The sequence below is a fragment of the Phasianus colchicus genome, chromosome 1, assembly GCF_987193195.1.
Source record: "Phasianus colchicus chromosome 1, bPhaCol1.hap1.1, whole genome shotgun sequence".
Classification (NCBI taxonomy): Eukaryota; Metazoa; Chordata; class Aves; order Galliformes; family Phasianidae; genus Phasianus; species Phasianus colchicus.
This window is the reverse complement of record NC_143436.1, coordinates 73,316,956-73,330,042: the sequence shown is the minus strand read 5'-3', so window position 1 is coordinate 73,330,042 and position 13,087 is coordinate 73,316,956. Positions and strand designations below refer to the sequence as shown.

Here is a 13,087-nt window from a genome sequence, read left to right as displayed (position 1 = left end):
GCCTCCCAAGTGACACCCTCTGATCTCTAGACAATCATCCTTTTGCTTCCTGATTACATTTTTTTTCTGTCATGACTTCCAGCCTTGCTCTACTGAGTCCATTTCAATCCTCAAAGAACTAACAGTAGGAAAGACACAGGTACACCACCATCTTTTCTCCTCCCGTCCCTTTCCAACATGGACTGATCTTCTTTCTTCTGTTATCACTTGCTTTTTCCTACAGTCAACAGCTGAGTCACCATTTTAGACTGCAATTAGCTTTTGTAGATCTATGGCTTCTCTTTTGGGCCAAGACTCAAATGGATTATATACGATTTCATATCAGAAAGAAATGGAAATTACTTGATTCGTGGGGTTAATAAATAGTTATGATGGTCATCCAGAAAGTGACTTGTTTAAATGCAAGAAGATTATGCTAGAAGCTCAAATTTTTGAAGTCCTGGTCTAGTCCTACAAGAACTGCCTGGAACTTTTCTAGTACCTACATGTCTTACTATCTAGATCGCCATCACCATAATGCCTGTGCTCCTCCCAGTAATGACACTCCCTCTCCCTCCCTTTGCTTTTCTTGCCAAGCTATAAGAAAAGATGGACTGATAACACAAAGTAAAGTTTTTTGTCTATGTGTTGATGGAGGGCAGTTTTCTATCAACACTTGTGATAAGGCATATAAATGTTACCGTTATACACAGTCCAACAGCTGGGCTAGTTAGATGGTAACTTAACTAGATGTTAGGTCAGTGGACCAGGACTAAGTGAATTTACTCACTGATTTCAGCAAAATTAATCCTTGCAGTTAAGCCAAGAAGAAATAAACTTGCAACACAGCCCAAAATATCCTCTCTGGTACAGCAACTGGTCAAACTTATTCAGTCATGAGACTTGTTGAGCTAAAGCTTTTTCTCATGGAGGTAATTTAATACAGCTTAAAAAAAAAAAAAAGCAAAAGTAAAGGCAAAACAAACAGAGTGTAGATGGCTTGGTACCATTTCTTCAAAGGTTTAGGTGAGGCATAAATACCAAATTCATCACACCCACGTAAAAGGCTTGGTTTATCACTATCATCTAGTAAAAAGTTAAGTTAACTTCTTTCTCAGTGCTCCTTTGACACCACTGACAAACATGACTGACAAACATTTTCTTTTTTTGTTGTTTCTCTCCATCCTGTATTGTTTAGAGATTTTAAAATTAAATTAATCAGCATCTTAGAGCGTAAAGTTCTAAGGTTGCTTTATTGTGAAATTAAAGCATGACTCACAGTAGCTGTATATCCACCTTTGTGGCCGGACCAGCTTTGTTATTTTTCTGTGTTGTTTCTTTCCATGCTGGTTTTGCAGCAGAACCTGTAGCCACACAATGTAATGAGCTAAGAAATGGCAGTGCGTCATTCAGGGTGGGTCTGAGCTGCGATGTCGCAAAGAGAGATGGCAAGATTACAGGGAGGATCTGAGCAGGATCTGGAGGAGGGTGAAGAAAGAAACGTCCTGCAACAACAGAAATAACCATTTATGTATGTAAATCACGAGAAAGGGAGCTCTTCAAAGGCACATTTACCTACCAGGGAAATCTTGGGGAGGGAAGAGGGGGAGAAGAGAGAAAAAAAAAACCAACAACAAATGTTTGAAGGGACTGGCTGCAAACACACACAGGTGCATGTGCATGTAGCTAAAATGAAGCAAACTCCCTCAGCAGTTGCAGCACATCCAGCTGCTCAACTGCAGCTCTGGAAAGTCCTCACTGTGGTCACTCAAGGAGTGGCACAGTTCAATTCCTTCAGCTAAAAACAAGTACTTCTGGGAGTCACAGAAATTAAGCTGTTTGGTTTCCTGTGGCTCTGCATTTTGTGGTTGATTACTTGAGCTTTTCCTGCGGTCAGGGTATCCTGTGTGGATTCTCTGGGGTCTAATAATTCAGTTCACCTTCCTCTTCTGCCTTTCCTTCAGTGAGACACTGATGTCAATCTCTGTCTTCTGCATAAGTAGAAGACTTTTAGAAACCTGTCCAGAGTTTCTATCTGTAAGAATTCTTTCCCTCTCTCAAAAGTATCTGAAGATAGCCAGCTTATTCCAAACCTGCTGTGACAACACAGATAAGCAATCAGGTAAAACTCACTTACTTGGGAAGCCAAGATTCAATAATATCACATCTTTACAGAAGCAGTAAAGCTGCTAACACAACCTGTGTGAATCACGGCTGTTTAGAAATCCAGCGCTGAACTGTTGATAGATAGCTAGCAATTAGACATAGGACATCTTACACCAGGAGCAAAGACCGTAAACACAGATCATATATTTCAGTTCATCGCTGCAACTCTGGCATGATATATATAAGGATATAATGCTCACCAAAGGCTTACCAACAGGAAATACCCCAGGAACAAAATGCAGAGGGATAGATTTTTATGTTTTCATTTAAACAGGAAAGGTAGGTGGAAACCAAAACAAATGAAGCTATGCTTAAAATAAAGATTACTATATTCTAGGCCACCAAAGGCTGTAACACCTGACCTAAGAATGGGTGGGGATGTTTGGGATAAAGGAAGGGAGGCTTGGAAAACTGTGGACCTAACTAGATAAGTTCGATGAAATGAAAATAAACAACCGATATCTGCTAAAGGGTACGTGGAATAAGTCAAGCATGACAGCCATGTGGTTTACATATTTTTAGTGTTCATGGAGAATTGGGTCTGCCAGAACAATAGGCTGTCATGGAAAAGAGCTCTGTGTTGTTTTTACTCATGCACCTTTGAGGTTAGTTGCAAAAGCTCCCATTGACTGAACTCAGCCTTTTCACACTATTTTTAGTCTCAGTAAAATGAAGTCAAGAGCTGCATGGCTAACTGATGGGACTGACACACCGTAGTGAGATGTTTCCCTGTGCTTGTACCACCTAGCAGCCTTGTTTTGGGATACAGCATTGTTTCAAGATTCAGGTCAACTTCAAATCTGTTACAACTCACCCTCAAAACAGTCATAGTTAATGGGATAGTCAGTTAATGGGAGCTTGCTCATCAAAGCCATTTTGCTGTTGTTTTAAGAGAAGAGACACACTTCCAGTTCTCTGCTGATATTGATTCCAAAGTCATTTTATAAAGGATGCCACAGTATATATCAATTTTCATTCCTCAGAGACTGAAAAAAAAGATGGTGGTGTAGATATGTGCAGAAGAGTACTTTAAGAGACTCCCAAAGCTTATCCTAAAGTTACTGTCTTGCAAACTGCTGACCATTTCTGGCTCTTGTCCAGCAAAGCACTTAAATATTTGATAAACTCTGCAGGACTCTTAACAGGCTTCAAACCAATACATCATAAGCTCTGTGCTGGACCAGCCCCCAAAAGCTGATCAAGAGCTGTACCTTGCACAAGAGAAGACTCCCCCCCCCCGACAGTCCTGGTCTGACATGGTATTTAGCTTCTTCAAGGACAGATACTAACAGGCCACATCAATATGCACATTGGCTGGCCATGATAAAAAGGAAAAACAAAAGAAAAGAAAACAAAACAACCACGTAAATGACTTCAGTATTTTACCTCAGAGAAAATTCCCTAATGGGGACAAGCCAGATGAGAAAGAGGTGATTTTGCATACAGCTTTGTTTTGTATGCAGTGCTTGCTTTCCTTTCCCAGAATCAGCAGTTTCTGGATGACAATAAATTCATATAGTGACATGCTAAAGCATAAAGCAATTCCTAAAATAAACAGTTCAGACTTCTAACTGTATGATAGGCAATTACTAAGTTTGAATTGGATTTAACTGTAGGCAGAGAGAAGCTACAAGACCAGATGTGCATATAAAGCTAAACTTAGCTAATCAAATCAGTCTACCATCTGGTACAAGAAGAAAAATCAGGTGACAGACCTGGTCAACATGAGGAAATGGCACAAATGTCTCGATAATGAACTTAAGTTAAATCAGTGTGTTACACAATTCAGAAATGGAAACATCCATAAAATGGATTGTATTAGTCTAACTAAATTGTATCTGATTTAACTAAATTAACACCATTTTCCCCTATGAACTAGACCTTAAGTGACCTATCACAGGTAGTAAGTTGGAAATATTTAAAAATAAGTATATGTTTATGGCAGACAAAGGTTCACATGCACTCTTCTCCCCATGCAAAAGAAATCTTACCCATCAGACTACGCTTTTCCAAGCATTTGAGGATAAAGCCCTCTAATTAAACATGTGCAAGTCAGAGCCAATACGACCTGTTGCATTTTAGCTACTTTGCAAGCATGGAGCTGCAGCAAAGGCTGGAAGCTGAGGAAACTGTAGGGTCTTGGGGGAGCATGTGTAGGTGGTGGTGAGCTCAGATGTGGACCTCTGCAAGAGAATGGGGTCCAGTGGACTGAGCTGGGAGTACTGTTGGTTTGGAAGTGATGATCTGGGGTGTTATGTTTGGACGCAGTGGAACAGATGGCAGCTCTAGCCCTAGCTATTACCCATTTTGCAGTGTCATTGCAAAATATTATATAGTAATCTCTCTCTTGCAGACACTCTGGGAATGCCCTTGATCGCCTCCTGCATCCACGGTTCTTCTGTGGCTCCTGGTCATCTACGTTTAGGCTTGCAGTTTATTGTAGGATGAGGGCTGCACACTGGAAACAGAAAGCCTGGATATCCTGTGGTGCTTCCAGCAGCACTGTGTGGTGCTCAACAGCATCTCTTCCAGTCCTCCATCTCTATGACATTTTGACGGGTAACACAAATTGGACCATCTTCTTCCCCATCCTCCATTTTGTGCTGCCTGCCTGGTAACAGCAGCCTAGGCATTTTGCATGTAAACTGCTCAATTCAGCCATTTTGATCAGCTGGTGTAGAACCACTGCAGACAGGGAGAGAGTAGAGGTTTAAGGTGATAACAACTTTATTTGATTTATGGGGTTTAGCTTTTGGTACGAAGCTCCACCTACTCAGCAACATGAGCATGTTTGTGAGTTTGCAGATTTACTTCAGTGCTCCAGCAGATCATCTTTCCCTTCTGCTACTCCTCTGGAAATACTTCAAGTCAGCGTGTTGTGCACATAATTGATAGTGGCTTTCCAGCCTCCAAAAATAGTATTAAAAAGATAAGCACAACCTGGGGGCGGGGAGCGAGGGGGGCGATTTTCTGGCTTAAAGTGCAAAGATTTGGAGAGATCATGTGTCTGTTCCTAGTTTTCTACACATGCATTTTGTTTATAGTGTACATGTGCAAAAACAAGTCAAAGAGCTCTCAGGGGAGTTAGGAATCTGTCCAGCATGTGGCAAATCCCTAGCACAAGACAATCCTTCACACTGCTGCCATTCTTAGGGTCCCCTCCACGCAAGGTATTTCTGCTGCAGGAGTTCAAGGGATTATTTAGAAAAGGGGTTGAGAATGAGAACCAGTTCTCAAAAGCAGAGGTTTAAAAGCAACAGCAATTCAAAAGCTAACCTGGTACTCAAGGTTAACAGCAGGGACATGCTGTGGGTGACTATCCCAGTTCCCCTTCGGGGCTTGTTGTGGCTCACTGAGCTTTCTGCAAGGAGTTTCCTTTGTCCTGCATGTCACCGTGTAATCCAGACCTTTCCGAATTGGGGGGGGAGGGCGAGGGAGGGGATGTTAAAACGAATAAACATTTCAACACCCGTTCAGCTCACCTCATAGCCCCAATAAAAACAGTGTAATATTTTAAACTGCTTTTGCTGTCTCCTTTCTACAGGGCAGTTGAAAGGATATAAAAGCATTCTAACAATTTTATAGGTTGTCTCTGGAACTCTTTTGTGATGTAGGAGAGCAGGAGTTTTGTTGCCATTTGCCCGTGGACAGCTGCCAAACTCACCTGTCTCCAAGGAGCCTGAGAGGGACATATCACATTGCTCTGGAAACTCAGGGCTGGGCAGGATGGCTTCTCACTTTACTCAGCTGAGAAACATATTGCACAATTTAACCCCTTACCGAGCATTGGCCTGGCTCTGCTACTCAAAACCAGCAGCTCATCCCCTTTGCAGTAAGATTTAAGGAAAGCAAAAGCTGCTGAATGGCTTGAGAGAAGTCTAAAACCAGGAATTTTTCTCTGAAAAACCCTTACCCACATGAGAAGTCTTTTAAACTTGCTAGTCATCCAAATGACTACACTGAAGCCTTTAAATGTCCACAGCTCTTTTGTCACTCTTTAATCTTGGTAACTAGCCTCCAAAGTTGAACTCTTTTTATACAGGGTCCAATTTGACAAGGTACTTAAGAATTTGTCTTTCCAACTTAAGTTTTACTGGCTTAGTTGCATGTTCAAAGTTAGGCATATGTTAAAGTATCTGAAGCCAGAAAATGGTGGCTTGATACTGCGTGTAAAATGCAAAGCTAAGGATTAGAAGAGCTCTGCCACTGACCACATCTCCTTACAGGTCACTTCATGTGCAGGATCGTGCTTCTAATCTCAGCAGTGACAGCTAAACCCCTCCCATGTATCTGGCTGGCACAGGAGAGCTGTGCAGCTCTGTTTTTTACTGTTGAAAAAACATTTGCAGGTCCTTGCATGGAAGGTCTGACAAAAGTGTAGTGTAATCTACTCCCTTATGTATGAATTTCTCTTTTTTTTTCTCCCTACAAATGAATATTTACATTCTCCAACCTCCTCCTCTTCTGGAAAGAAAAGCGCATAAAATTGTTCTCAATCACGTTCTTTTACTGAGTTGGCAAAATGCAGAGAAATGCAGAAAGTTTAAATTATATGGAATACATAGGCATAATTTATTTAAGATCAAGCACAAAGATCAAAATCTACAAAGTTTTACAAAAGAAAGCCCCCAAAGATCTTTCATCTTGCTGATTCCATTTCCCTGCCTACATCTCTTTTATACTACTATAATGTATTTGTTCGGCTTTAGTTTCTGCTCTATGCAACATTTCTGCTTAAGAAAGATTCTGTTGAGTCATTACCAGCCTCAGCCAAACAGGCTTTTCAAGAATGGAGGAGAAAATAAAGGCTGTGGTTTTCAAATTAATTCCATGCTGTTTAACCCTTCAGCCACTAGTGACTTCCAGACTTCCAACCAACTTAATACCAAGCACATTATGCTGCTGGTGCACCCAAGAAAAGGATGTTTCAGTGACCACATAAGGGAGGGAGATACCTGCCACAGCATCACGAACTCTGCCAACAGCTCATGAGATAAGGGAAAAGACAAAGTTGCAATTGATGTCACCGGGTCAGTCAGGCCAGAAGGCAGATGCCCCTTATCAGGGTCTCTTCCCATAACCAAGGAAAATAAAGTAGCTGTGAGAGGAAAACTGAAATCCAGAATGAGAGATGAGCACATCTTTTGTGAGTAGGAGAGAGTCTCCACTCCTCCCTCCTCCAGCTGGTTTTGTATAAGAGAGTGGTTGTCAAAATGATACAGTTTGAATGAGCTTCTGGTACCTTGAGGTTTGAGAGGCTCCCCAGTGAGCAGACATTTAGAGTGAGAAAAGGCAGAAGAAGGGAAAGTGGATAAGGTGATCTTCTTTGCACTGATTTTTAAAGTAATCTCACCCTGCTATACTTTCAGTCCATGCTGCCAATAGCTATTTCTGTTATCTTTGCACAGAAAAAGGCTGCAATCCTTCTTGCTCTCATTCTCTCTCCCTTGTTAATGAAAGCTCAGTTTAGATCTGATATCACTTTAAAGGCTCTGCTATCAAAGTTTATTAGATCCACTGGGACAGATCATAGTTTTCAGAGACTCAGACTTTCACAGGAGATAACTGTAAAATGAACCATCCAATGTTCTTAAAAATGCTCATTTTTCTTGGGCTCATCTGTTACACAAAGCTGCACTGTATTCAAGCATAATTATAAGCAATCTCAATGGCCTACAAGCTGCTGGCCATAGTTTTGCCTTTAGAGTAAACTACAGCCATCAACAGTCCACAGCCTGTCATGCTGGCTGACATGAAGTCAAGCAGGATGCCATCTGTGGTGAATGCAGGCTTTATCACAGCAGTGGGATAATGCCTCTCTCGGGCTCCTAGATATAGGTCATGATTATAAAAAGTGGTAGGAAGAAATCCCGAGTTGCTTTTCCCTGTTTCTGTCTAGAGACTGCTTGAGAAGTTTCATCTGGAGAGCAACGAAATGAGAATTTGCATATCAAGCTTCCTGTACAACAGTTGTTCTTTCTTTGTAATGAAGTCATTGGTATTATTATGTGGTTTACAGTAGGCTGTCCTCCTAACAATGCATGGGAATAAACACAGTACCTGTAGAATCTCTAACTGTAATATGTAACACAGAGGCATGTATTTACAGTGTGATAGGAGGGGAGCAATTTAGCAATTTACCAACAAAGTAATGGAAAGCATAACGTCCTAAAACTAAGGATGTTGATACTTTGGGAAAGGCAGTGAGAGGAAAAAAAAAAAAAAGAAAGAAAGAAAAAAAAACACCTCTCAGGGTAGACCAAAGAGAGAAAGGGAGTTTCAGAGCACACGTTTTCAGGATGCATCATCACTGAGCTGACAACACTGGGAAAGTGCTGGCAGACAAAATGGCTGACAGAAGTAATCTAGTGCCAGGACCAGCAACGTCCTGCTCTTCTGCTTCTACATAACATTGCTTCACACCCTTCCATGTGACTTCATGGCATCACTTGGCTTTTGTGTTAGCTACAGAGGCTGGCTAGGGAAAGCTGGAAGAGCTCTTGGTTCTAGAGGAGTGCAGAGGCCAGCTTTCCCTGCCAGGGTTTTCACCAGTGACTGCCTCTCACCAATAGCATGTGCAGCCATTTGACAGCTCATCTGCTTTCTGATTCCTTAACAGGTCATACAGATGGACCAGAAGCTAGATGACATCCTGACAGCACTCCAGGCTCAGTTCAGGGATCAGCCACAGGCACAGATGTCAGGGCCAGCCGCTCCACCTGTCAGACAGCTACAGACAGCCTCAGATTCCTCCCCACTGAACCGGAAAATTTAAAAGCCGGAGGACAGCCACATGCCACCCTCTCATTCTTTTACATCTGGTTATTTTTAAGTCTTGGTGTCTCAGGATTCAGCTGTGTTGTTGGTGAAATGGAATATGCTGCCGTAGTAGATTAAATGAAAAAGAAAAAGAAGCAGCAGCAAAAAGCCAGTCATGCCCTTAGGAGAGCACATAAGTTTTGCACCTGTTTTATTAGCTAACCTATGTCAGCCTGAGGCAGTCCTTCTCAGCCAACCCCATTTAGGCTGAGAGCACACACACAGACCACTCTGGTAAGGTAAGCACCCAGCAAGGGTCGGGACGACCCGTTCATGGACAAAGGGGAAAAAGGACTGTGTTTTTGACATTTAAGCACTAAATTTAATTCTCACAGCATGCCCAAAAGGGGAAAAGAGCCAGCATTTGAACATGAAACAAATGGAAATCAGTGAACAGGAAAATTAAACAGCATGTTTTGACTTCTACCAAACAGTGAGGATCATAAGAAGGGCAGATTTATATGTTAGTGTGAATGACAATGTAAAGACAACAGGCTACTGATTAAAAATATGGAAGTGTATGCAGGCTGGTTGACATATGAAAGAAGCAAGGACTTCAGCTAATTAAAGCAAAGGGTTGCAAATGAGATGAGATGCATGTTGGAACAGACAGGCAAGAGAGATAGTATCTGCGTAGGCTTACTGCACAAGAACACTCTAATAGCTATCAGCTACACTAATGACTGTATGAAAAACGTTCTCAAGCTTTTACCTTCATTCAGCATTGGTTGTTGAGTCTAGTTGCCTTAACTTTAACATGAGAAGCCTTACAGTTTTCAGTTTTGAAATATCTATATAGCTCAACTCAAGGCTCTGAGTAACACTGCTGCAGGAGGGCTGCAGCTGTGACTGAGAATGGAAGGGTATCTTAAAGAAAACAAAAACATGCATGCTGCTGATGAAAGCTAATCACTGCTTAAATAAACTTCTGTGTATAATTTTAAGTGCTTGGGGTTTATTTTCCTTGTAATTTGGTTGTAAATCGAGTGCATATGTCAGCTGAAATACTGTCACCGTGAAATGAGTCTTACCTTGCACTCCAGAAAAGGGATGATACAATACTTGCTAAATATGTAAATAATAAATTGAGCTAAAAAGGGTGCAGTGCTATTTCTTCAAGTCTTTTTAATATATTTACATAATTAACCATCTGAATGAATAAAAATCAGCAGAGCAAAGACCTGATTCCTGGGAAATGCTAAATATATTCTATTCCCATTCATATCCATGGAAGCAAATCCTGCACTGCATTTAACAGCAACCTGAAAGACTGGTCCTTTAATAAGCATTATTTGGACCAATGAGTGGTCCATTTCAATGTAATTAAAGTAGCTTGTAAATATTACCTGTCCCTTTAAAACTCTTTCCCAGGTTTGTGCGTCTGGGAATTCAAGCTTGAAAAGAGTACAGTGAGACTGATTCCAATCTTTAGATTGCAGGCGCGTCTTAGAATATTAATGATGTGTGAGAGGCAATTAAAAAAAAAAAAGTGTTTTTAATTAAATCAGCTGACAAACCACCATTCCATCTTGTCTGATTACTACAGAATTACTGAACATGACCAAATACAGAATGTAACATTGGAAAATAATAAATAGTCATTGTCAGACCATTTATTTGCTCCTGGCTTTGAGACAGGGCCATGAGCTTCAGTAATGGTCCATCATATAAGTCACTGATTCTGGACACTCAGAGCTAAATATGCAACTAGACACCAGTGGTAGGTACAGTTTCATTAATCACAGGTGAAAAATAACCCTTGGGATCCCATTGCCACAGAGGTTCAGAAGACAGTGCAGCTTTCTGCTTTCTGTAGAAGGTCTCAGGGATTTCTGTGGCTAACACAAGGTGAAACATCCTTCTGGTACATTGCAGATGTTTTTGTCATAGCTACACGTGGTCACTGTTTTCTAGATTGAGGAATACAACAGTACTCACTAATGATTCTCAATTGAATTGTTAAAAGACCATGTGTACACTGACACCTAGTATTTTGGTATCTGGGAGAATACACTCAAAAGCCCTTCCTCAGAAAATGCAGTTAAACAAAGTAGGAGTAGGCTCAGCTACAGAGTGTCAGATGGGATGACTGGGTGGGAAGAATGACAAAGAGACTCACAGTGGCCTTTTCCAAAAAAAAAATATCGTGTGCAAGTGTGTGTGCCGAAGTTTCCCTGGAAAGTCTTCAGTGAAGCCAGAGCTTGAGCCTTTAAAGATTTGAAAATCTAGCCAGTCACCTGCTTTATAACCACTGAAAGCACTGCAGCATGGCATAACATGTTCAGACTGTGCCTTCAGCATGTGAAGGCAACCATCACTACTGCAACGATGGAGAGATAAGGGTGTGGCCTGAACACATTGACGTGAGGAAGGAAGAGGCAGGTGGGAGACACCCATTTTCACACCATACAATGAGACTGATGATAAAAAACATAAAAGCAGCATCACTTAACTTCACCTAACAAAATCTCAATTCCTACGCCTACAGAAAACAAGGGTTGCCATATAGCAAAAATCTTTCTGATTGCCCTGGAGTAAATGTGTCTAAGAACAGCACTGATTTGACCATCTGATAATACTCTTCTTCTGAATGGAAATACTTACACGTAGTGAATGGATGGCATATTAATATATTTGCATATCACTGGTATTGGAGTACCCCACTACCAAGATGTGCTATCAGCAAACACTGAGCAGCAAGCTATGATTTCCCAAGATAAGAATTCATAGCGTTTTTGTGAGCCCTCACAATCCACAATGTGGGTAACATCATCAGATCTAGGTCACAGTGTATGCAGTTACAAGTTACATGAAAAAGAGAAAGCAAAGAAGAACAAGGATCAGTTCCAGGAAACTCCAAAACCTTGATGAGTCCTCTTACAATTGCAAGTCACAAAACGGCGCCAGGGAAGAAGTCACTGGAAGACCATCAGGTGCACTATAACAGGTTTTTCTGACTGGCTAAGGGAGCATAGATTAAATGGATGAAAAGCTATCAAAAGTATCTTTTAGAAGACTTCCATTTAAGAGAGCCTTACAATAATTCTTGTATTTTGATTGAAAAGAAATTAAATTCTTCATGAAGATTATATGCTCCCACAGTTGACTTCCTTCATCAACCAACTTGACTTGTCTGAGCTTACTGGTGCATGGACTCCTTCAGGGAATCCAGCATTGCTGCAGAGGAAATTTAGCATGTGTGTGCCATTGTTTAGTTACATAGGTCGCTCTGAAAGTAATGCCTCCTATTTAGTTCCAATGAAATTATAACAGATACAAAAAGCATAATAACTCTATTAAAAAGAGCAAATTCTCAGCTACAAAATACAGTGCAGTCACCACCATTAGCTATGCATTTTTTGCCAGCATTGAATAAGAGCCTGCATGCTACGCTCATAAAATCTGTATGGGCATTCAGAACACAACTTGTCTTTCACACCACTGTTACTGCTGCTGAATCGCACCACCCACTGACTCACTGCACTCACATTCATCTTTTGGTCTCCATAAAATTCAGAAAACATCAATGAATATTAATGGGTGCCATTTTTTTCTGCATGAAGGATTTCAGCGATTCACCTTTGTTTCATACGTTCTTCCATGTCAGACACCATTTTGTCATACTGCTCCTCTGCTGCCATCTGTCACAATGCAACAAAATGTAATGGCATACTGACAGGAAGGTCCAACCTTTACTACCAACATTTGCCTCTGACATTGCTGGCCAACATAATAAAATAGGAGGCATTACTTTTGAAATAGATGCTGTAGTTGTGTTTCAACCCTAGTTGAAAGATTACTAGCAGAAGTCTTGTTCAAACTCTAACTTTTCTACTGGCTCATTAAAAGGTAAAGAGTAAAGGTGGACTTATAGGAAGAATTCTGCATGTGTGTTACCTGTCTGAGTATCACGACTATCAAAACTTCCCTCTCGGTGATGGTTCTAACACAAAGCAAAATTACCAAAAGAATTCCCAGGGAAGCCCATTTGTGTGTTTTCATCTCCATGACCACAAATATTCGTGCACTGAGTAGGCTCTAATACTTCAGCAGTGATCTGATGTCCTTCCTAAGAACTTCTTCATGCCGGAAGTTCAGCACACACATCACACACCCAGCTGTT

At 41.1% G+C, this 13,087-nt stretch overlaps 1 long non-coding RNA gene across 1 annotated transcript in view; it reads right to left on the bottom strand.

Annotated features, from left to right (window-relative positions):
• Window positions 1-1,260: 1,260 nt before the first annotated feature.
• The window catches only part of LOC149919735 (uncharacterized), a 63,627-nt gene continuing 51,800 nt past the window's right edge, over window positions 1,261-13,087 (bottom strand). Inside the window, exon 3 of the long non-coding RNA XR_016469915.1 lies at window positions 1,261-1,484. This is a non-coding gene — a long non-coding RNA (uncharacterized LOC149919735). The remainder of the gene's footprint in view (window positions 1,485-13,087) is intronic.